Source organism: Camelus ferus, chromosome 20 (genome assembly GCF_009834535.1).
Source record: "Camelus ferus isolate YT-003-E chromosome 20, BCGSAC_Cfer_1.0, whole genome shotgun sequence".
In the NCBI taxonomy this organism is placed as follows: domain Eukaryota; kingdom Metazoa; phylum Chordata; class Mammalia; order Artiodactyla; family Camelidae; genus Camelus; species Camelus ferus.
The window spans coordinates 274,222-298,561 of NC_045715.1; positions in this window are offsets into that span (position 1 = coordinate 274,222).

Genomic DNA, 24,340 nt, shown 5'->3' on the forward strand with positions numbered 1-24,340 from the left:
TGAAAATGCAAGGCATATGATGCTTAGAAGCATTTTCTCTGATTTCACAAACCTTTCCAAACGCCAGTTTTTAAAACAGAGGTAGATTTCACTGCAAAAGTCTTTTGGAGCGAGTTGCTAACCAATAGACATGTAATTTACATGGATTAGCTCACCGTGATATTCTGTGTTCCGAACCAGCTTCATGTATCTCGGATTCGACTATTATTCACTACAGAGCTGTTAGCATGTGGATTACCACACTTTCATACAACATAGAAGTCTAACTGACACTTTGAAAGATTTTCTCAGAGTTCACAGTTTAATTTTAATGACAGTTTTGAAAATGAGGCAGATTTGCAGAAAAATGCTCTTGGAGCGAGTTCTACCCAAAAGATATGTAATTTACCTATTTTCACTCACCGTGACATTCCATGTTCTGAACACATTACATGCATCATGGATTCAACACACATTCTTTAATGAGTTGTGAACATGTGTATACCGAACTTTCATCCACCTTACAATGCATATTTATACCTAGAATGATTTATTCTGATTTGGTAGATTTCCTCTAATGTCAGATTCTAATATCATGCAGTTTTCACAGAGAAATCCTCTTGGAGATAGTTCTACCCAATAGATTTGCAATTTACATAGAACCCGTCATCATGAAATTCCGTGTTCCGAAAAACCTACATGCATCACGGATTCGAAAAATATTCAGTACAGATTTGTTAGCATAAGGATTATCAAACTTTCATCCACCATAAAAGCCATATTGACACTTTGAAGCATGTTTTCATATTTTGAAAGTCTTTCCTATTCCAGATTTGAAAATGAGGCAGTTTCGCAGAAAAATCCTCATGGAGAGTGTACTTCCCAATAGATATGTAATTTACATAGTTTCCCTCACCATGAGAGTCCGTGTTCCGAACACGCTACGTACATCACAGATTTGACATGCATTTTTAATGCGTTGTGTACATGTGTATTACCGAACTTTCATCCACCATACAAGGCATATTTACACCTAGAAACATTAACTCTGAATTCGCAGCTTTTTCCTAATAGCGGTTTCGAAAATCAGGCAGTTTTCAAATTATAAAATTGTTGGACCGTGTTCTACCCAATAGATACCTAAATTACATAGATTCCCCGGCTGTGAATTAACGTGTTTTGAACACGCTACATGCAGAACGTTTTCGACAAAAATACACTACACAGTTGTTTGCATGTGGATTACAGGACTTTCATGGCAATGCAAGGCATATTGATGCTTAGAAGAATTTTCTCGGATTTCACAGATCTTTACAAACGCCAGTTTGGAAACTGAGGTAGATTTCACGGCAAAATACTCATGGAGCGAGTTGTAACCAATAGACATGTAATTTACATGGACTAGCTCACCGTGACATTCTGTGTTCCGAACACGCTTCATGTATCTCGGATTCGACAAATATTCACTACAGAGCTGTTAGCATATGGATTACCACACTTTCATACAACATACAAATCTTACTGACACTTTGAAGGATTTTCTCAGAGTTCACAGTTTAGTTTTAACGCCAGTTTTGAAAATGAGGCAGATTTGGCAGAAAAATGCTCTTGGAGCGAGTTCTACCCAAAAGATATGTAATTTACCTATTTTCACTCACCGTGACATTCCGTGTTCAGAACACGTTACATGCATGATGGATTCAACACACATTCTTTAATGAGTTGTGAACATGTGTATACTGAAATTTCATCCACCTTACAATGCATACTTATAGAGAGAAAGATTTATTCAGATTTGGTAGATTTCCCCTAATGTCAGTTTCTAATATCATGCAGTTTTCCCAGAGATATCCTCTTGGGGAGAGTTCTACCCAATAGATATGCAATTTACATAGAACCCGTCATCGTGAAATTCCGTGTTCCGAAAAACCTACATGCATCACGGATTCGACAAATATTCACTACAGAGTTGTTAGCATAAGGATTACCAAACTTTCATCCACCATAAAAGCCATATTGACACTTTGAAGCAGTTTTTCATATTTTGAAAGTCTTTCCTAATCCAGATTTGAAAATGAGGCAGGTTCGCAGAAAAATCCTCATGGAGAGAGTACTTCCCAATAAAAATGTAATTTACGTAATTTCCCTCTCAGTGACATTCCAACTTCCGAACACGCTACATGCATCTAGGATTCAACAAACTTTCTCGTATGAGTTGTGAACATGTAGATTACAGAACTTTCATCCACCACACATGGCATATTTACACCTAGAAACATTAACTCTGAATTTGCAGCAATTTCCTAATGCCAGTTTCAAAGTTCAAGCCGTTTCTTCTGGAAAAAATTTTAGAGCGAGTTCTACCCAAATACATGTGTAATTTACATAGAGTCCATCGCCGGGAGTTTCCGTGATACGATCACGCTACTTGCATAACGCTTTCTACAAATATTCACCACAGATTGGTTTGCATGGGATTTTACGAACTTCCATCACAATACATGGCATATTGTCACTTTGAAGCATTTTCTCTGATTTTGCAGATTTTCAAACGCCAGTTTCGAAAATGAGGCTGATTTCTCCGAAAAATCTCTTGTAGTGAGTTCTACCCAAGAGACATGTATTTTACATAGATTCGCTCACCGTGATATTCTGTGTTCCGAACACGCTTCATGTATCTCGGATTCGACAAATATTCACTACAGAGTTGTTAGCATGCGGATTACCGAACTTTCATCCACCATACAAGGCATAATTACACCGAGAATCTATTAATCTGAGTACGCAGCTTATTACTAACGCCAGTTTCGAAAATCAGCCTGTTACATCAGGAAAAGACTCTTGGAGCAATTTCTAACCTAGGGAAATGTAAATTAAATAAATTTCCTCGCCGTGCAATTCGGTGTTCCAAACATGCTACATGCATAACGGATTAGAAAAATATTCACTACAGATTTGTTAGCATGAGGATTACCTATCTTCAATCACAATACCATGCATATTGACAGTTATAAGTATTTTCTCAGATTTTGCAGCATTCTCCAATTGTCAGTTTCAAAAATGATGCAGTTTTCGCAGAAAAATTCCCTTGCAGCGAGTTCTACCCAATAGATATGTAATATACATTGATTCACTCACCATGAATTTCCATTTTACAAACACGCTACAAGCATCACGGATCAAAGATTCTTTAATATGTTGTGGAAATGTGGATTACCAAAATTTCATCCACCATAAACGCATATTTACACTTAAAAGCATTTACTCTCATTTCGAACCTTTATCCAAAATTCAAATTCGAAAATCATACAATTTTCGCAGAAAAATTCTATTCAATCTTGTTCTTCCCAATAGAATTGTAGTTTACATAGTTGCATTACCGTCAAATTCCATGTTTTGAATACACTAAATAAATCACGGATTCGAAAATTATTCACTTCTTAGTTGATAACATGTGGGTTACCGGGCTTTCATTCCCCATTCAAGGCATATTGACCCTTAGAAGCATTTTCTCAGATTTCTCAGGTTTTTCCTCACTCCACTTTAAAAAAATGAGGCAGATTTCACAGAAAAATGCTCTTGGATTGAGTTCTACCCAAAAGATATGTAATTTAAATAGTTTCACTCACCATGACATTCCGTGTTCTGAACATGTCACATGCATCACAGATTCGACAAACATTCTTTAATGTTTGAGCACCTGAATATCCAAACTTCCATCCAACATACAAGGCATATTTTCACCTAGAAACATTTACTCAGATTTTGCAGATTTTTCCTAAAGTCAGTTTTGAAAATCAGTCAGTTTTCGCAGAAAAATTCTCTTCGTGCATGTTCTATCCGATACACATCTCATTTTCATAGATACCGTCCCTTTAACATTCTGTGTTCCGAAAATGGTACATGAACCACGGATTCAAAATATATTCACTGCTGAGTATTCAGCATGTGAATTACATATCTTTAATGTACCATTTAAGACATGTTGTCACCTTAAAGCATTTACTCATTTTTCGCAGCGTTTTCATTACTCCAGTTTCGAAACAGAGGCAGATTTTTGAGTAAAATGCTCCTGGAGAGGGTTCTAGCCAATAGATATGTAATTTACATAGTTTCCCTCACCATGAGAGTCCGTGTTCCAAACACGTTATATGCATAACGAATTTGACAAACATATTTATTGAGTGGGGTACATATGTATTACACAAATTTCATCCACCAAAAAAGGCATATTTATACCTAGAAACATTAGCTCTGTGTTCACAGTATTTTCCTTATAGGAGTTTCGAAAATCAAGTAGTTTTAAAAGGAAAAAAATTTTGGAGCGTGTTCTACCCAATAGATATGTAAAATACATTGATTCACTCACCATGAATTTCCGTGTTCCAAACATGCTACATGCATCACGGATCAGACAAAGATTCTTTAATATGTTGTGGAAATGTGGATTACCAAAATTTCATTCACCATAAAGGCATATTTACACCTAAAAGTATTAACTCACATTTCGAATCTTTATCCAAAGTTCAAATTCGAAAATCATATAATTTTCACAGAAAAATTCTATTCAAGCTAGTTCTACCCAATAGAATTGTAATTTACATAGTTTCATTACCGTGAACTTCCATATTCTGAATACACTAAATAAATCACGGATTCGAAAAATATTCACTTCTTAGTTGATAACATGTGGATTACCATACTTTCATTCCCCATTCAAGGCATATTGACACTTAGAAGCATTTTCTCAGATTTCTCAGGTTTTCCTCACGTCACTTTTGAAAATGAGGCAGATTTCACAGAAAAATGCTCTTGGAGTGAGTTCTACCCAAAAGATATGTAATTTAAATAGTTTCACTCACCGTGACATTCCGTGTTCTGAACATGTCACATGCATCACAGATTCGACAAGCATCCTTTAATGAGTGTGAGCATGTGGATTACTGAACTTTCATCCACCATACAAGGCATATTTTCACCTAGAAACATTTAGTCAGATTTTCCTAACGTCAGTTTTGAAAATCAAGCAGTTTCCGCAGAAAAATTCTCTTGGTGCATGTTCTATCCAATAGATATCTCATTTTCATAGATACCATCACCGTAACATTCCGTGTTCCGAAAATGGTACATGCACCACGGATTCAACAAATATTCACTGCTGAGTGGTTAGCATGTGAATTACACATCTTTAAGTAACCATTGAAGACATATTGTCACCTTAAAGCATTTACTCAGTTGACGCAGCATTTTCATAACACCAGTTTCGAAACTGAGTCAGATTTTTCAGTAAAATGCTCCTGGAGTGGGTTCTAACCAATAGATATGTAATTTACATAGTTTCCCACACCATGAGAGTCCGTGTTCCAAACACACTACGTACACCACGGATTTGACATGCATTTTTAATGCGTTGTGTACATGTGTATTACCGAACTTTCATCCACCATACAAGGCATATTTACACCTAGAAACATTAACTCTGACTTCGCAGCTTTTTCCTAATAGCAGTTTCGAAAATCAGGCAGTTTTCAAAGGATAAATTTGTTGGACCGTGTTCTACCCAATAGATACGTAAATTACATAGATTCCCCCGCTGTGAAATTACGTGTTTTGAACATGCTACATGCAGAAAGTTATCGAGAAATATACACTACACAGTTGTTTGCATGTGGATTACAGGACTTTCATGAAAATGCAAGGCATATTGATGCTTAGAAGCATTTTCTCTGATTTCACAAACCTTTCCAAACGCCAGTTTTTAAAACAGAGGTAGATTTCACTGCAAAAGTCTTTTGGAGCGAGTTGTAACCAATAGACATGTAATTTACATGGATTAGCTCACCGTGATATTCTGTGTTCCGAACACGCTTCATGTATCTCGGATTCGACTATTATTCACTACAGAGCTGTTAGCATGTGGATTACCACACTTTCATACAACATAGAAGTCTAACTGACACTTTGAAAGATTTTCTCAGAGTTCACAGTTTAGTTTTAATGACAGTTTTGAAAATGAGGCAGATTTGCAGAAAAAAATTGCTCTTGGAGCGAGTTCTACCCAAAAGATATGTAATTTACCTATTTTCACTCACCGTGACATTCCATGTTCTGAACACATTACATGCATCATGGATTCAACACACATTCTTTAATGAGTTGTGAACATGTGTATACCGAACTTTCATCCACCTTACAATGCATATTTATACCTAGAATGATTTATTCTGATTTGGTAGATTTCCTCTAATGTCAGATTCTAATATCATGCAGTTTTCACAGAGAAATCCTCTTGGAGATAGTTCTACCCAATAGATTTGCAATTTACATAGAACCCGTCATCATGTAAATTCCGTGTTCCGAAAAACCTACATGCATCACGGATTCGAAAAATATTCAGTACAGATTTGTTAGCATAAGGATTATCAAACTTTCATCCACCATAAAAGCCATATTGACACTTTGAAGCATGTTTTCATATTTTGAAAGTCTTTCCTATTCCAGATTTGAAAATGAGGCAGTTTCGCAGAAAAATCCTCATGGAGAGTGTACTTCCCAATAGATATGTAATTTACATAGTTTCCCTCACCATGAGAGTCCGTGTTCCGAACACGCTACGTACATCACGGATTTGACATGCATTTTTAATGCGTTGTGTACATGTGTATTACCGAACTTTCATCCACCATACAAGGCATATTTACACCTAGAAACATTAACTCTGAATTCGCAGCTTTTTCCTAATAGCGGTTTCGAAAATCAGGCAGTTTTCAAATTATAAAATTGTTGGACCGTGTTCTACCCAATAGATAACTAAATTACATAGATTCCCCGGCTGTGAATTAACGTGTTTTGAACACGCTACATGCAGAACGTTTTCGACAAAAATACACTACACAGTTGTTTGCATGTGGATTACAGGACTTTCATGGCAATGCAAGGCATATTGATGCTTAGAAGAATTTTCTCGGATTTCACAGATCTTTACAAATGCCAGTTTGGAAACTGAGGTAGATTTCACGGCAAAATACTCATGGAGCGAGTTGTAACCAATAGACATGTAATTTACATGGACTAGCTCACCGTGACATTCTGTGTTCCGAACACGCTTCATGTATCTCGGATTCGACAAATATTCACTACAGAGCTGTTAGCATATGGATTACCACACTTTCATACAACATACAAATCTTACTGACACTTTGAAGGATTTTCTCAGAGTTCACAGTTTAGTTTTAACGCCAGTTTTGAAAATGAGGCAGATTTGGCAGAAAAATGCTCTTGGAGCGAGTTCTACCCAAAAGATATGTAATTTACCTATTTTCACTCACCGTGACATTCCGTGATCAGAACACGTTACATGCATGATGGATTCAACACACATTCTTTAATGAGTTGTGAACATGTGTATACTGAAATTTCATCCACCTTACAATGCATACTTATACAGAGAAAGATTTATTCAGATTTGGTAGATTTCCCTAATGTCAGTTTCTAATATCATGCAGTTTTCCCAGAGATATCCTCTTGGGGAGAGTTCTACCCAATAGATATGCAATTTACATAGAACCCGTCATCGTGAAATTCCGTGTTCCGAAAAACGTACATGCATCACGGATTCGACAAATATTCACTACAGAGTTGTTAGCATAAGGATTACCAAACTTTCATCCACCATAAAAGCCATATTGACACTTTGAAGCAGTTTTTCATATTTTGAAAGTCTTTCCTAATCCAGATTTGAAAATGAGGCAGGTTCGCAGAAAAATCCTCATGGAGAGAGTACTTCCCAATAAAAATGTAATTTACGTAATTTCCCTCTCAGTGACATTCCAACTTCTGAACACGCTACATGCATCAAGGGTTCAACAAACTTTCTCGTATGAGTTGTGAACATGTAGATTACAGAACTTTCATCCACCACACATGGCATATTTACACCTAGAAACATTAACTCTGAATTTGCAGCAATTTTCTAATGCCAGTTTCAAAGTTCAAGCCGTTTCTTCTGGAAAAAATTTTAGAGCGAGTTCTACCCAAATACATGTGTAATTTACATAGAGTCCATCGCCGGGAGTTTCCGTGATACGATCACGCTACTTGCATAACGCTTTCTACAAATATTCACCACAGATTGGTTTGCATGGGATTTTACGAACTTCCATCACAATACATGGCATATTGTCACTTTGAAGCATTTTCTCTGATTTTGCAGATTTTCAAACGCCAGTTTCGAAAATGAAGCTGATTTCTCCAAAAAATCTCTTGTAGTGAGTTCTACCCAAGAGACATGTATTTTACATAGATTCGCTCACCGTGATATTCTGTGTTCCGAACACGCTTCATGTATCTCGGATTCGACAAATATTCACTACAGAGTTGTTAGCATGCGGATTACCGAACTTTCATCCACCATACAAGGCATATTTACACCGAGAATCTATTAATCTGAGTACGCAGCTTATTACTAACGCCAGTTTCAAAAATCAGCCTGTTACATCAGGAAAAGACTCTTGGAGCAATTTCTAACCTAGGGAAATGTAAATTAAATAAATTTCCTCGCCGTGCTATTCGGTGTTCCAAACATGCTACATGCATAACGGATTAGAAAAATATTCACTACAGATTTGTTAGCATGAGGATTACCTATCTTCAATCACAATACCATGCATATTGACAGTTATAAGTATTTTCTCAGATTTTGCAGCATTCACCAATTGCCAGTTTCAAAAATGATGCAGTTTTCGCAGAAAAATTCCCTTGCAGCGAGTTCTACCCAATAGATATGTAATATACATTGATTCACTCACCATGAATTTCCATTTTACAAACACGCTACAAGCATCACGGATCAAAGATTCTTTAATATGTTGTGGAAATGTGGATTACCAAAATTTCATCCACCATAAAGGCATATTTACACTTAAAAGCATTTACTCTCATTTCGAACCTTTATCCAAATTCAAATTCGAAAATCATACAATTTTCGCAGAAAAATTCTATTCAAGCTTGTTCTTCCCAATAGAATTGTAGTTTACATAGTTGCATTACCGTCAAATTCCATGTTTTGAATACACTAAATAAATCACGGATTCGAAAATTATTCACTTCTTAGTTGATAACATGTGGGTTACCGGGCTTTCATTCCCCATTCAAGGCATATTGACCCTTAGAAGCATTTTCTCAGATTTCTCAGGTTTTTCCTCACTCCACTTTAAAAAATGAGGCAGATTTCACAGAAAAATGCTCTTGGATTGAGTTCTACCCAAAAGATATGTAATTTAAATAGTTTCACTCACCATGACATTCCGTGTTCTGAACATGTCACATGCATCACAGATTCGACAAACATTCTTTAATGTTTGAGCACCTGAATATCCAAACTTCCATCCAACATACAAGGCATATTTTCACCTAGAAACATTTACTCAGATTTTGCAGATTTTTCCTAAAGTCAGTTTTGAAAATCAGTCAGTTTTCGCAGAAAAATTCTCTTCGTGCATGTTCTATCCGATACACATCTCATTTTCATAGATACCGTCCCTTTAACATTCTGTGTTCCGAAAATAGTACATGAACCACGGATTCAAAATATATTCACTGCTGAGTATTCAGCATGTGAATTACATATCTTTAATGTACCATTTAAGTCATGTTGTCACCTTAAAGCATTTACTCATTTTTCGCTAGCGTTTGCATTACTCCAGTTTCGAAACAGAGGCAGATTTTTGAGTAAAATGCTCCTGGAGAGGGTTCTAGCCAATAGATATGTAATTTACATAGTTTCCCTCACCATGAGAGTCCGTGTTCCAAACACGTTATATGCATAACGAATTTGACAAACATATTTATTGAGTGGGGTACATATGTAATTACACAAATTTCATCCACCAAAAAAGGCATATTTATACCTAGAAACATTAGCTCTGTGTTCACAGTATTTTCCTTATAGGAGTTTCGAAAATCAAGTAGTTTTAAAAGGAAAAAATTTTGGAGCGTGTTCTACCCAATAGATATGTAAAATACATTGATTCACTCACCATGAATTTCCGTGTACCAAACATGCTACATGCATCACGGATCAGACAAAGATTCTTTAATATGTTGTGGAAATGTGGATTACCAAAATTTCATTCACCATAAAGGCATATTTACACCTAAAAGTATTAACTCACATTTCGAATCTTTATCCAAAGTTCAAATTCGAAAATCATATAATTTTCACAGAAAAATTCTATTCAAGCTAGTTCTACCCAATAGAATTGTAATTTACATAGTTTCATTACCGTGAACTTCCATATTCTGAATACACTAAATAAATCACGGATTCGAAAAATATTCACTTCTTAGTTGATAACATGTGGATTACCATACTTTCATTCCCCATTCAAGGCATATTGACACTTAGAAGCATTTTCTCAGATTTCTCAGGTTTTCCTCACGCCACTTTTGAAAATGAGGCAGATTTCACAGAAAAATGCTCTTGGAGTGAGTTCTACCCAAAAGATATGTAATTTAAATAGTTTCACTCACCGTGACATTCCGTGTTCTGAACATGTCACATGCATCACAGATTCGACAAACATTCTTTAATGAGTGTGAGCATGTGGAATACCGAACTTTCATCCACCATACAAGGCATATTTTCACCTAGAAACATTTAGCCAGATTTTCCTAACGTCAGTTTTGAAAATCAAGCAGTTTCCGCAGAAAAATTCTCTTGGTGCATGTTCTATACAATAGATATCTCATTTTCATAGATACCGTCACCGTAACATTCCGTGTTCCGAAAACTGGTACATGCACCACGGATTCAACAAATATTCACTGCTGAGTGGTTAGCATGTGAATTACACATCTTTAAGTAACCATTGAAGACATATTGTCACCTTAAAGCATTTACTCAGTTGTCGCAGCATTTTCATAACACCAGTTTCGAAACTGAGTCAGATTTTTCAGTAAAATGCTCCTGGAGTGGGTTCTAAACAATAGATATGTAATTTACATAGTTTCCCTCACCATGAGAGTCCGTGTTCCGAACACGCTACGTACACCACGGATTTGACATGCATTTTTAATGCGTTGTGTACATGTGTATTACCGAAATTTCATCCACCATACAAGGCATATTTACACCTAGAAACATTAACCCTGACTTCGCAGCTATTTCCTAATAGCAGTTTCGAAAATCAGGCAGTTTTCAAAAGATAAATTTGTTGGACTGTGTTTTACCCAATAGATACGTAATTTACATAGATTCCCCCGCTGTGAAATTACGTGTTTTGAACACGCTACATGTCGAAAGTTATCGAGAAATATACACTACACAGTTGTTTGCATGTGGATTACAGGACTTTCATGAAAATGCAAGGCATATTGATGCTTAGAAGCATTTTCTCTGATTTCACAAACCTTTCCAAACGCCAGTTTTTAAAACATAGGTAGATTTCACTGCAAAAGTCTTTTGGAGCGAGTTCTAACCAATAGACATGTAATTTACATGGACTAGCTCACCGTGATATCCTGTGTTCCGAACACGCTTCATGTATCTCGGATTCGACAAATATTCACTACAGATCTGTTAGCATATGGATTACCACACTTTCATACAACATACAAGTCTTACTGACACTTTGAAGGATTTTCTCAGAGTTCACAGTTTAGTTTTGACGCCAGTTTTGAAAATGAGGCAGATTTGCAGAAAAATGCTCTTGGAGCGAGTTCTACCCAAAAGATAAGTAATTTACCTATTTTCACTCACCGTGACATTCCGTGTTCTGAACACGTTACATGCATCATGGATTCAACACACATTCTTTAATGATTTGTGAACATGTGTATACTTAATTTTCATCCACCTTACAATGCATACTTATACAGAGAAAGATTTATTCAGATTTGGTAGATTTCCCCTAATATCAGTTTCTAATATCATGCAGTTTTCCCAGAGAAATCCTCTTGGGGAGAGTTCTACCCAATAGTTATGCAATTTACATAGAGCACGTCATCGTGAAATTCCGTGTTCCGAAAAACCTACATGCATCACGGATTCAACAAATAATCACTACAGAGTTGTTAGCATAAGGATTACCAAACTTTCATCCACCATAAAAGCCATATTGACACTTTGAAGCAGTTTTTCATATTTTGAAAGTCTTTCCTAATCCAGAAATTTAAAATGAGGCAGGTTCGCAGAAAAATCCTCATGGAGAGAGTACTTCCAATAGAAATGTAATTTACGTAGTTTCCCTCACAGTGACATTCCAATTTCCGAACACGCTACATGCATCAAGGATTCAACAAACATTCTCGAATGAGTTGTGAACATGTAGATTACAGAACTTTCATCCACCACACATGGCATATTTACACATAGAAACATTAACTCAGAATTTGCAGCAAGTTCCTAATGCCAGTTTAAAAATCAGGCCGTTTTTCCAGGAAAAATTTTTTCGAGCGTGTTCTACCCAATAGACGTGTAATTTACATAGAGTCCATCGCCGGGAATTTCCGTGATACGATCACGCTACATGCATAACGCTTTCTACAAATATTCACCACAGATTGGTTTGCATGGGATTTTACGAACTTCCATCACAATACATGGCATATTTACACTTTGAAGCATTTTCTCTGATTGTGCATATTTTCAAATGCCAGTTTGGAAAATGAGGCTGTTTTCTCAGAAAAATCTCTTGTAATGAGTTCTACCCAATAGACATATATTTTACATAGATTCACTCAACGTGATATTCTGTGTTCTGAACATGCTTCATGCATCTCGGACTTGACAATTATTCACTACATAGTTGTTAGCATGTGGATTACCGAACTCCAATCACAATACAATGCATATTGAAACTTAGACGCATTTTCTCAGATTTCACAGAGTTTTCCATATGCCTATTTGAAAAATAAGGCAGATTTCACAGAAAATTCCTCTTGGGGATGGTTCAACCCAATAGACTACTTATTTACATATTTTTCCTCACCGTCACATTCCACGTTCCAAACATGCTACATGCATCACAGATTCTAAAAACATTAAATACAGAGTTGTAAGCATGTTGATTAGCGAACATTCATCCACCATACAAGGCTTATTTAAACCTAGAGTCATGTACTCAGTGTTTGCAGGTTTTTTCTTATGCCAGTTGTGAAAATCAGGCATTTTTCACAGAAAAATCCTCTTGGAGCGAGTTTTCTCCATTAGAAATTTAATTTAAATAGTTTCAGTTACCATGACATTCCTTGTTCTGAACACGATACATGCATCACGAATTCGAAAAACATTCAAAACTGAGTTCTGAGTATGTGGATTACCGAAATTTCATCCACCATACAAGACATATTGACGCCTAAAATCATTTACTCAAATTTTGTTGCATTTTCCTAGCATCAGTTTCAAAAAATCAGGCTGTTTTCTCAAGAAAAATCTGTTGTAGTAAGAGCTACCCAAAAAAATTTAATTTACTTAGTTTCCCTCACCGTGGCTGTCCAGGTTGTGAACAAGCTGCATGCATCACAGATTCGACAAAAATTGTTTAATGAGTTCAGATCATGTGGATTACTGAACTTTCAAACTCCATAAAAGGAATAATTACACCTAGAAAAATTTACCCTGATTTCGATACTTTTTCCTAACGCCAGTTTTGAAAATCATGCAGTTATCCAGAAAAATCCTTTTGCAGCAAGTTCTACCCAGTAGAAATGTAATTTACATACTTTCCCTCACCGTGACATTCCGTGTTCCTAACACACTACATGCATCACGAATTCGAAAACCATTCATTACTGAGTTGTGATCGTGTGTATTACAAACTGTCATCCACAATACAAGGCATATTAACACCTAGAAACATTAACTCTGGGTTTGCACTTTTTCATAACGGCAGTTTCGATAATCAGGCATTTATTGTAGGAAAATTCTCTTGGAGAGAGTTCTACCCAATAGACATGTAATTAACATAGAATCGCTTACCGTGAAATTCCGTGTTCCGAACACGCTGCATGCATCATGGACTCGACAAGTATTCATTACATAGTTGTTAGCATGTGGATTACCGAACTCCAAACACAATACAATGCATATTGAAACTTAGACGCATTTTCTCAGATTTCACAGCGTTTTCCATATGCCCATTTGAAAAATGAGGCAGATTTCACAGAAAAATCCTCTTGGGGATGGTTCTACCCAATAGACATGTAATTTTCAGTTTCCCTCACCGTAACATTCAATGTTCGAACACAGTACTTTCATCAAGGATTTCATAAACATTCTTTACTAAGTTTTGAGCATGCGGATTAGCAAACTTTCATCCACCATACAAAGCATATTTACACCTAGAATCATTTACTACCAGTTCGCAGCATTTTCCTTATGCCAGTATTGAAAATCATGACTTTTTCGCAGAAAATCTTCTTGGAGTGAGTTGTACCCAATAGAAAGGTAATTTACATAGCTTCACTCACCATAATATTCCATGTTCTGAACACGCTACATGCATCATGGATGCGACAAACATTCATTACTGAGTTGTGAACATGTAGATTAGCGAACTTTCACCCACCATACAAGACATATTTACACGTAGAAACATTTACACTGATTTCACAAGTTTTCCTAATGCCAATTTCAAAAATCAGGCAGTTTTCAAAAAAATTCTCTTGGAGTGAGTTGTACCCTATAGGCATGTAATTTACATAGTTTCCTTCACCGTGACATTCTGTGTTGCAAACACGCTACTTGCATCAAGGATTCGACAAACATCAATTTCTGAGTTATGAGCATGTGATTACCAAACTTTCATCCACCATACAGTGCATATATACACCTAGAAGCATTTAATCTTATTTCACAGCTTTCTCCTAACGCCACATCCAAAAATGAGGCCGATTTCACAGTAAAATCCTCTTTGAGTGTTTTCTACCCAATAAATTTCTTATTTACATATTTTTCCTCACCGTCACATTCCACGTTCCGAACATGCTACATGCATCACGGATTCTAAAAACATTCAATACTGAGTTGTAAGCATGTGGATTAGCGAACATTCATCCACCATAAAAGGACTATTTACAGCTAGAAATATTTACTCTGATTTCGAATGTTTTACATAACACCAGATTCAAAAAACAGGCAGTATTCACAGAAAAACCCTCTTGGAGCGTATTTACCCAATGAACATGTAATTTACAGTGCTTCCCTCACGTGACATTCCATGTTAAGGACACGCTGCATGCCTCACGGATACGACAAACATTCATTACTGAATTCTGAGCATGTGGATTACCAAAATTTCATCACCATATAAGGCATATCTTCACCTAGAAATATTGAAAGGGATTTCGCAGATTTTCATAAAGGCAGTTTCGAAAATGAAGCATATTACATGGAACAATTTTCTTGGAGAAAGTTCTATGAAATACACATGTAATTTACATAGATTTTCTCACCGTAACATTCTGTATTCTGAACACGCTGCATGCATCACTGATTAGACAAATATTCTCTTCTGAGTTTTTATAATGCAGGATTACAGAATTTTCAAAAATCATATAAGGTTTATTGACACTTAGAAGCATTTACTCAGATTTCACAGCTTTTTCCTTACACCAGTTTCGAAAATCAATCAATTATCATGGACAAATCCCCCCGGAGCGAGTTCTACCCAATATACATGTAATTTACATTGTGTCCCTCACTGTGACATTCCATGTTCCAAACAACCTACATGGATCACAGATTCGACAAACATTCTTTAATGAGTTGTGATCATGTGGATTAACAAACTTTCATCCACCATACAAGGCATATTTCCACCTAGAATCATTTTCTCTGATTTCGCAGCTTTTTCCTAACACAACATCTGAAAATGAGGTAGATTTTGAAGAAAAATCCTCTTAGTAGCGATTTCTACCCGAAAGTAATGTAATTTACATAGTTTCCCTCACCGTGACCTTCCGTGGTTTGAACACACTTCATGCATCTCTGATTCGACAAAAATTCATTACTGAGTTGTGGACATGTGGATTACCGAACTTTCATCACCGTACAGGGCATACTTACACATAGAAACATTTACTCAGATTTTGTAGAATTTCCAAATGCCAGTATCGAAATTAATGCAGATTTCACAGAGAAATCTTCTTGGAACGAATTCTGCAAAATAGACTTTTAATTGACTTAGATTCTCCCACCGTGACATTCCGTGTTCCGAACATGCTACATGCATCACGGATTCGACAAACATTCATTACTGAGTTGCGTTCGTGTGGATTATCGATCTTTCATCATCATACGGGGCATATTTACACATTGAAACATTTACTCTATTTTCTCAGCTTTTTTCTATCACCGGTGTGGAAAATGAGGGAGATTTCACAGAAAAATAGTCTTAGAGCGATTTCTACCCAATAGACTTATAATTTACATAGTTTCCCTCACAGTGACATTCTGTGGTCTAAACACGCTACATGCATCATGGGTTTAATAAACACTCATTACTGAGTTGTTGACATGTGGATTAGCAAACTTTCATCCACCATACAAGGCATATTTCCACCTAGAAACATTTAATCAGAGTTCGAAAATTTGTACTAACGCCAGATTCCAAAACAGGCAGTATTCACGGAAATATCCTCTTGGAGCGGGTTTACCCAATAAACACGTAATTTACATAGGTTTTCTCATCGAGATATTCTGTGTTCCGAGCACGCTACATGCATCACGGATTTGACAAACATTCATTACTCAGTTGTGTGCATGTGGGTTACAGAACTTTCATCCACCATACAATGCATATTTACACCTAGAAACCATAATGCTGAGTTTGTAGCATTTTCCTAATGGCAGTTTAGAAAATCAGGCAATTTTCACAGGAATATTCTCTTGGAGCGTGTTCTATCCAATAGACATGTAATTTATTAGATTCCGTCACCGTGACATGCCGTGTTCCGAACATGGTACATTCAGCTCAGGTTCGACCAATATTCACTTCTGAGTTGTTAGCATGTGGATTACCGAAATTTCATCCACCATACAAGGCTTATTTACACCTAGAGTCATGTACTCCCAATTTGCAGTTTTTCCTTATGCTAGTTATGAAAATTAGGCAGTTTTCACAGAAAAATCCTCTTGGAGCGTGTTTTCTCCATTAGAAATGTAATTTACATAGATTCAGTTACAATGACATTCCTTGTTCCGAACACGCTACATGCATCACGAATTCGAAAAACATTCAAAACTGAGTTCTGAGCATGTGGATTACTGAACTTTCAAACTCCATAAAAGGAATAATTACACCTAGAAAAATTTACCCTGATTTCGATACTTTTTCCTAACGCCAGTTTCGAAAATCATGCAGTTTTCCAGAAAAATCCTTTTGCAGCAAGTTCTACCCAGTAGAAATGTAATTTACATACTTTCCCTCACCGTGACATTCCGTGTTCCTAACACACTACATGCATCACGAATTCGAAAACCATTCATTACTGAGTTGTGATCGTGTGTATTACAAACTGTCATCCACAATACAAGGCATATTAACACCTAGAAACATTAACTCTGGGTTTGCACTTTTTCATAACGGCAGTTTCGATAATCAGGCATTTATTGCAGGAAAATTCTCTTGGAGAGAGTTCTACCCAATAGACATGTAATTAACATAGACTCGCTTACCGTGAAATTCCGTGTTCCGAACACGCTACATGCATCATGGACTTGACAAGTATTCACTACATAGTTGTTAGCATGTGGATTACCGAACTCCAAACACAATACAATGCATATTGAAACTTAGACGCATTTTCTCAGATTTCACAGCGTTTTCCATATGCCCATTTGAAAAATGAGGCAGATTTCACAGAAAAATCCTCTTGGGGATGGTTCTACCCAATAGACATGTAATTTTCAGTTTCCCTCAGCGTGACATTCAATGTTCGAACACGGTACTTTCATCAAGGATTTCATAAACATTCTTTACTGAGTTTTGAGCATGCGGATTAGCAAACTTTCATCCACCATACAAAGCATATTTACACCTAGAATCATTTACTACCAGTTCGCAGCAATTTCCTTATGCCAGTTTTGTAAATCATGACTTTTTCGCAGAAAATGTTCTTGGAGTGAGTTGTACCCAATAGAAAGGTAATTTACATAGCTTCCCTCACCATGATATTCCATGTTCCGAACACGCTACATGCATCATGGATGCGACAAACATTCATTACTGAGTTGTGAACATGTAGATTAGCGAACTTTCATCCACCATACAAGACATATTTACACCTAGAAACATTTACACTGATTTCACAAGTTTTTCCTAATGCCAATTTCAAAAATCAGGCAGTTTTCAAAAAAATTCTCTTGGAGTGAGTTGTACCCTATAGGCATGTAATTTACATAGTTTCCTTCACCGTGACATTCTGTGTTGCAAACACGCTACATGCATCAAGGATTCGACAAACATCCATTACTGAGTTGTGAGCATGTGAGTACCAAACTTTCATCCACCATACAGTGCACATATACACCTAGAAGCATTTACTCTTATTTCAGTTTTCTCCTAATGCCACATTCCAAAAATGAGGCCGATTTCACAGTAAAATCCTCTTTGAGTGTTTTTTACCCGGTAGACATCTTATTTACATATTTTTCCTCACCGTCACATTCCACGTTCCAAACATGCTACATGCATCACGGATTCTAAAACATTAAATACTGAGTTGTAAGCATGTGGTTTAGCGAACATTCATCCACCATACAAGGCCTATTTACAGCTAGAAATATTTACTCTGAGTTCAAATATTTTACATAAAACCAGATTTGAAAAACAGGCAGTATTCACAGAAAAACACTCGGAGCATATTTACCCAATGGACATGTAATTTACAGTGCTTCCCTCATGTGACATTCCATGTTGTGGACACCCTGCATGCCTCACGGATACGACAAACATTCATTACTGAGTTCTGAGCATGTGGATTACTGAAATTTCATCACCATATAAGGCATAATTTCACCTAGATATATTGAAAGGGATTTTGCAGCTTTTCATAATGGCAGTTTTGAAAATGAAGCATATTACATGGAACAATTTTCTTGGAGAAAGTTCTACCAAATACACATGTGATGTACAAAGTTTTTCTCACCGTAACATTCTGTATTCTGAACACGCTGCATGCATCACTGTTTAGACAAATATTCTCTTCTGAGTTTTTATAATGCGGATTACAGAATTTTCAAATATCATATAAGGTTTATTGACACTTAGAAGCATTTACTCAGATTTCACAGCTTTTTCCTTACACCAATTTCGAAAATCAATCAATTTTCATGGACAAATTCCCCTGGGGCGAGTTCTACCCAATATATATGTAATTTACATTGTGTCCCTCACCATGACATTCCATGTTCCAAACAAGCTACATGGATCACAGATTCGACAAACATTCTTTAATGAGTTGTGATCATGTGGATTAACAAACTTTCATCCACCATACAAGGCATATTTCCACCTAGAAGCATTTTCTCTGATTTCGCAGATTTTTCCTAACACAACATCTGAAAATGAGGTAGATTTTGAAGAAAAATCCTCTTAGTAGCGATTTCTACCCGAAAGAAATATAATTTACATAGTTTCCCTCACCAGGACCTTCCGTGGTTTGAAAACGCTTCATGCATCTCTGATTCGACAAATATTCATTTCTGAGTTGTGGACATGTGGATTACCGAACTTTCATCACCATACAGGGCATACTTACACATAGAAACATTTACTCAGATTTCATAGACTTTCCAAATGCCATTATCGAAAATAATGCAGATTTTGCAGAGAAATCTTCTTGGAACTAATTCTACAAAATAGACTTTTAATTGACTTAGATTCTCCCACCATGACATTCCGTGTTCCGAACATGCTATATGCATCACGGATTCGACAAACATTCTTTACTGAGTTGTGGACTTGTAAATTACCAAATTTTCATCAGCATACAGGGTATATTTGCTCATATTAGAATTTTCTCTAATTTCATAAATTTTTCTTAACACCACATCCGAAAATGTGGCAGATTTCACAGAAAAATCCTCTTGGAGCGATTTCCAACCAATAGACATGTAATTTACATAGTTTCCCTCACAGTTACATTCCATGTTCTGAACACGCTATATTCATCACGGATTCGACAAACTTTCATTTCTGAGATATGTGCATGTAGATTACCAAGCTTTCATCAACCATACTAGGCATATTTACACCTAGAAATATTTATTTTTTGTTCGCAGGTTTTTCCTAACCCCAGATTCGAAAATCAGGCAGTTTTCTCTGGAAAATCCTCTTGGAGCGAGTTCTACCCAATAGACATGTAATTTTCATAGTTTCCCTCACCGTGACATTCCGTGATCCGAGCACACTACATCCATGACGGATTTGACAAACATTCATTACTCAGTTGTGTGCATGTGGGTTACAGAACTTTCATCCATCATACAACGCATATTTACACCTAGAAACCATTATTCTGAGTTTGTAGTATTTTCCTAATGGCAGTTTAGAAAATCAGGCAATTTTCACAGGAATATTCTCTTGGAGCGTGTTCTATCCAATAGACATGTAATTTATTAGATTCCGTCACCGTGACATGCCGTGTTCCTAACATGATACATTCAGCTCAGGTTCGACCAATATTCACTTCTGAGTTGTTAGCATGTGGATTACCGAAATTTCATCCACCATACAAGGCTTATTTACACCTAGAGTCATGTACTCCCAATTTGCAGCTTTTTCCTTATGCTAGTTATGAAAATCAGGCAGTTTTCACAGAAAAATCCTCTTGGAGCGAGTTTTCTCCATTAGAAATGTAATTTACATAGATTCAGTTACCATGACATTCCTTGTTCCGAACACGCTACATGCATCACGAATTCGAAAAACATTCAAAACTGAGTTCTGAGCATGTGGATTACCGAAATTTCATCCACCATACAAGACATATTGACACCTAAAAGTATTTACTCAAATTTTGTTGCATTTTCCTAGCATCAGTTTCAAAAATCAGGCTGTTTTCTCAAGAAAAATCTGTTGTAGCGAGAGCTACCCAAAAGAAATTTAATTTACTTAGTTTCCCTCACCATGACTACCCATGTTGTGAACAAGCTGCATGCATCACAGATTCGACAAAAATTGTTTAATGAGTTCAGATCATGTGGATTACTGAACTTTCAAACTCCATAAAAGGAATAATTACACCTAGAAAAATTTACCCTGATTTCGATACTTTTTCCTAACGCCAGTTTCGAAAATCATGCAGTTTTCCAGAAAAATCCTTTTGCAGCAAGTTCTACCCAGTAGAAATGTAATTTACATACTTTCCCTCACCGTGACATTCCGTGTTCCTAACACACTACATGCATCACGAATTCGAAAACCATTCATTACTGAGTTGTGATCGTGTGTATTACAAACTGTCATCCACAATACAAGGCATATTAACACCTAGAAACATTAACTCTGGGTTTGCACTTTTTCATAAAGGCAGTTTGATAATCAGGCATTTATTGCAGGAAAATTCTCTTGGAGAGAGTTCTACCCAATAGACATGTAATTAACATAGAATCGCTTACCGTGAAATTCTGTGTTCCGAACACGCTACATGCATCACGGACTTGACAAGTATTCACTACATAGTTGTTAGCATGTGGATTACCGAACTCCAATCACAATACAATGCATATTGAAACTTAGACGCATTTTCTCAGATTTCACAGCATTTTTCATATGCCCATTTGAAAAATGAGGCAGATTTCACAGAAAAATCCTCTTGGGGATGGTTCTACCCAATAGACATGTAATTTTCAGTTTCCCTCAGCGTGACATTCAATGTTCGAACACGGTACTTTCATCAAGGATTTCATAAACATTCTTTACTGAGTTTTGAGCATGCGGATTAGCAAACTTTCATCCACCATAGAAAGCATATTTACACCTAGAATCATTTACTACCATTTCGCTGCATTTTCCTTATGCCAGTTTTGTAAATCATGACTTTTTCGCAGAAATGTTCTTGGAGTGAGTTGTACCCAATAGAAAGGTAATTTACATAGATTCCCTCACCATGATATTCCATGTTCCGAACACGCTACATGCATCATGGATGCGACAAACATTCATTACTGAGTTGTGAACATGTAGATTAGCGAACTTTCATCCACCATACAAGACATATTTACACCTAGAAACATTTACACTGATTTCACAAGTTTTTCCTAATGCCAATTTCAAAAATCAGGCAGTTTTCAAAAAAATTCTCTTGGAGTGAGTTGTACCCTATAGGCATGTAATTTACATAGTTTCCTTCACCGTGACATTCTGTGTTGCAAACACGCTACATGCATCAAGGATTCGACAAACATCCATTACTGAGTTGTGAGCATGTGAGTACCAAACTTTCATCCACCATACAGTGCACATATACACCTAGAAGCATTTACTCTTATTTTAGTTTTCTCCTAATGCCACATTCCAAAAATGAGGCCGATTTCACAGTAAAATCCTCTTTGAGTGTTTTTTACCCGATAGACATCTTATTTACATATTTTTCCTCACCGTCACATTCCACGTTCCAAACATGCTACATGCATCACGGATTCTAAAACATTAAATACTGAGTTGTAAGCATGTGGATTAGCGAACATTCATCCACCATACAAGGCCTATTTACAGCTAGAAATATTTACTCTGAGTTCAAATATTTTACATAAAACCAGATTCGAAAAACAGGCAGTATTCACAGAAAAACACTCGGAGCATATTTACCCAATGGACATGTAATTTACAGTGCTTTCCCTCATGTGACATTCCATGTTGTGGACACCCTGCATGCCTCACGGATATGACAAACATTCATTACTGAGTCTGAGCATGTGGATTACTGAAATTTCATCACCATATAAGGCATAATTTCACCTAGATATATTGAAAGGGATTTTGCAGCTTTTCATAATGGCAGTTTTGAAAATGAAGCATATTACATGGAACAATTTTCTTGGAGAAAGTTCTACCAAATACACATGTGATGTACAAAGTTTTTCTCACCGTAACATTCTGTATTCTGAACACGCTGCATGCATCACTGTTTAGACAAATATTCTCTTCTGAGTTTTTATAATGCGGATTACAGAATTTTCAAATATCATATAAGGTTTATTGACACTTAGAAGCATTTACTCAGATTTCACAGCTTTTTCCTTACACCAATTTCGAAAATCAATCAATTTTCATGGACAAATTCCCCTGGGGCGAGTTCTACCCAATATATATGTAATTTACATTGTGTCCCTCACCATGACATTCCATGTTCCAAACAAGCTACATGGATCACAGATTCGACAAACATTCTTTAATGAGTTGTGATCATGTGGATTAACAAACTTTCATCCACCATACAAGGCATATTTCCACCTAGAAGCATTTTCTCTGATTTCGCAGATTTTTCCTAACACAACATCTGAAAATGAGGTAGATTTTGAAGAAAAATCCTCTTAGTAGCGATTTCTACCCGAAAGAAATATAATTTACATAGTTTGCCTCACCAGGACCTTCCGTGGTTTGAAAACGCTTCATGCATCTCTGATTCGACAAATATTCATTTCTGAGTTGTGGACATGTGGATTACCGAACTTTCATCACCATACAGGGCATACTTACACATAGAAACATTTACTCAGATTTCATAGACTTTCCAAATGCCATTATCGAAAATAATGCAGATTTTGCAGAGAAATCTTCTTGGAACTAATTCTACAAAATAGACTTTTAATTGACTTAGATTCTCCCACCATGACATTCCGTGTTCCGAACATGCTATATGCATCACGGATTCGACAAACATTCTTTACTGAGTTGTGGACTTGTAAATTACCAAATTTTCATCAGCATACAGGGTATATTTGCTCATATTAGAATTTTCTCTAATTTCATAAATTTTTCTTAACACCACATCCGAAAATGTGGCAGATTTCGCAGAAAAATCCTCTTGGAGCGATTTCCAACCAATAGACATGTAATTTACATAGTTTCCCTCACAGTTACATTCCATGTTCTGAACACGCTATATTCATCACGGATTCGACAAACTTTCATTTCTGAGATATGTGCATGTAGATTACCAAGCTTTCATCAACCATACTAGGCATATTTACACCTAGAAATATTTATTTTTTGTTCGCAGGTTTTTCCTAACCCCAGATTCGAAAATCAGGCAGTTTTCTCTGGAAAATCCTCTTGGAGCGAGTTCTACCCAATAGACATGTAATTTTCATAGTTTCCCTCACCGTGACATTCCGTGATCCGAGCACACTACA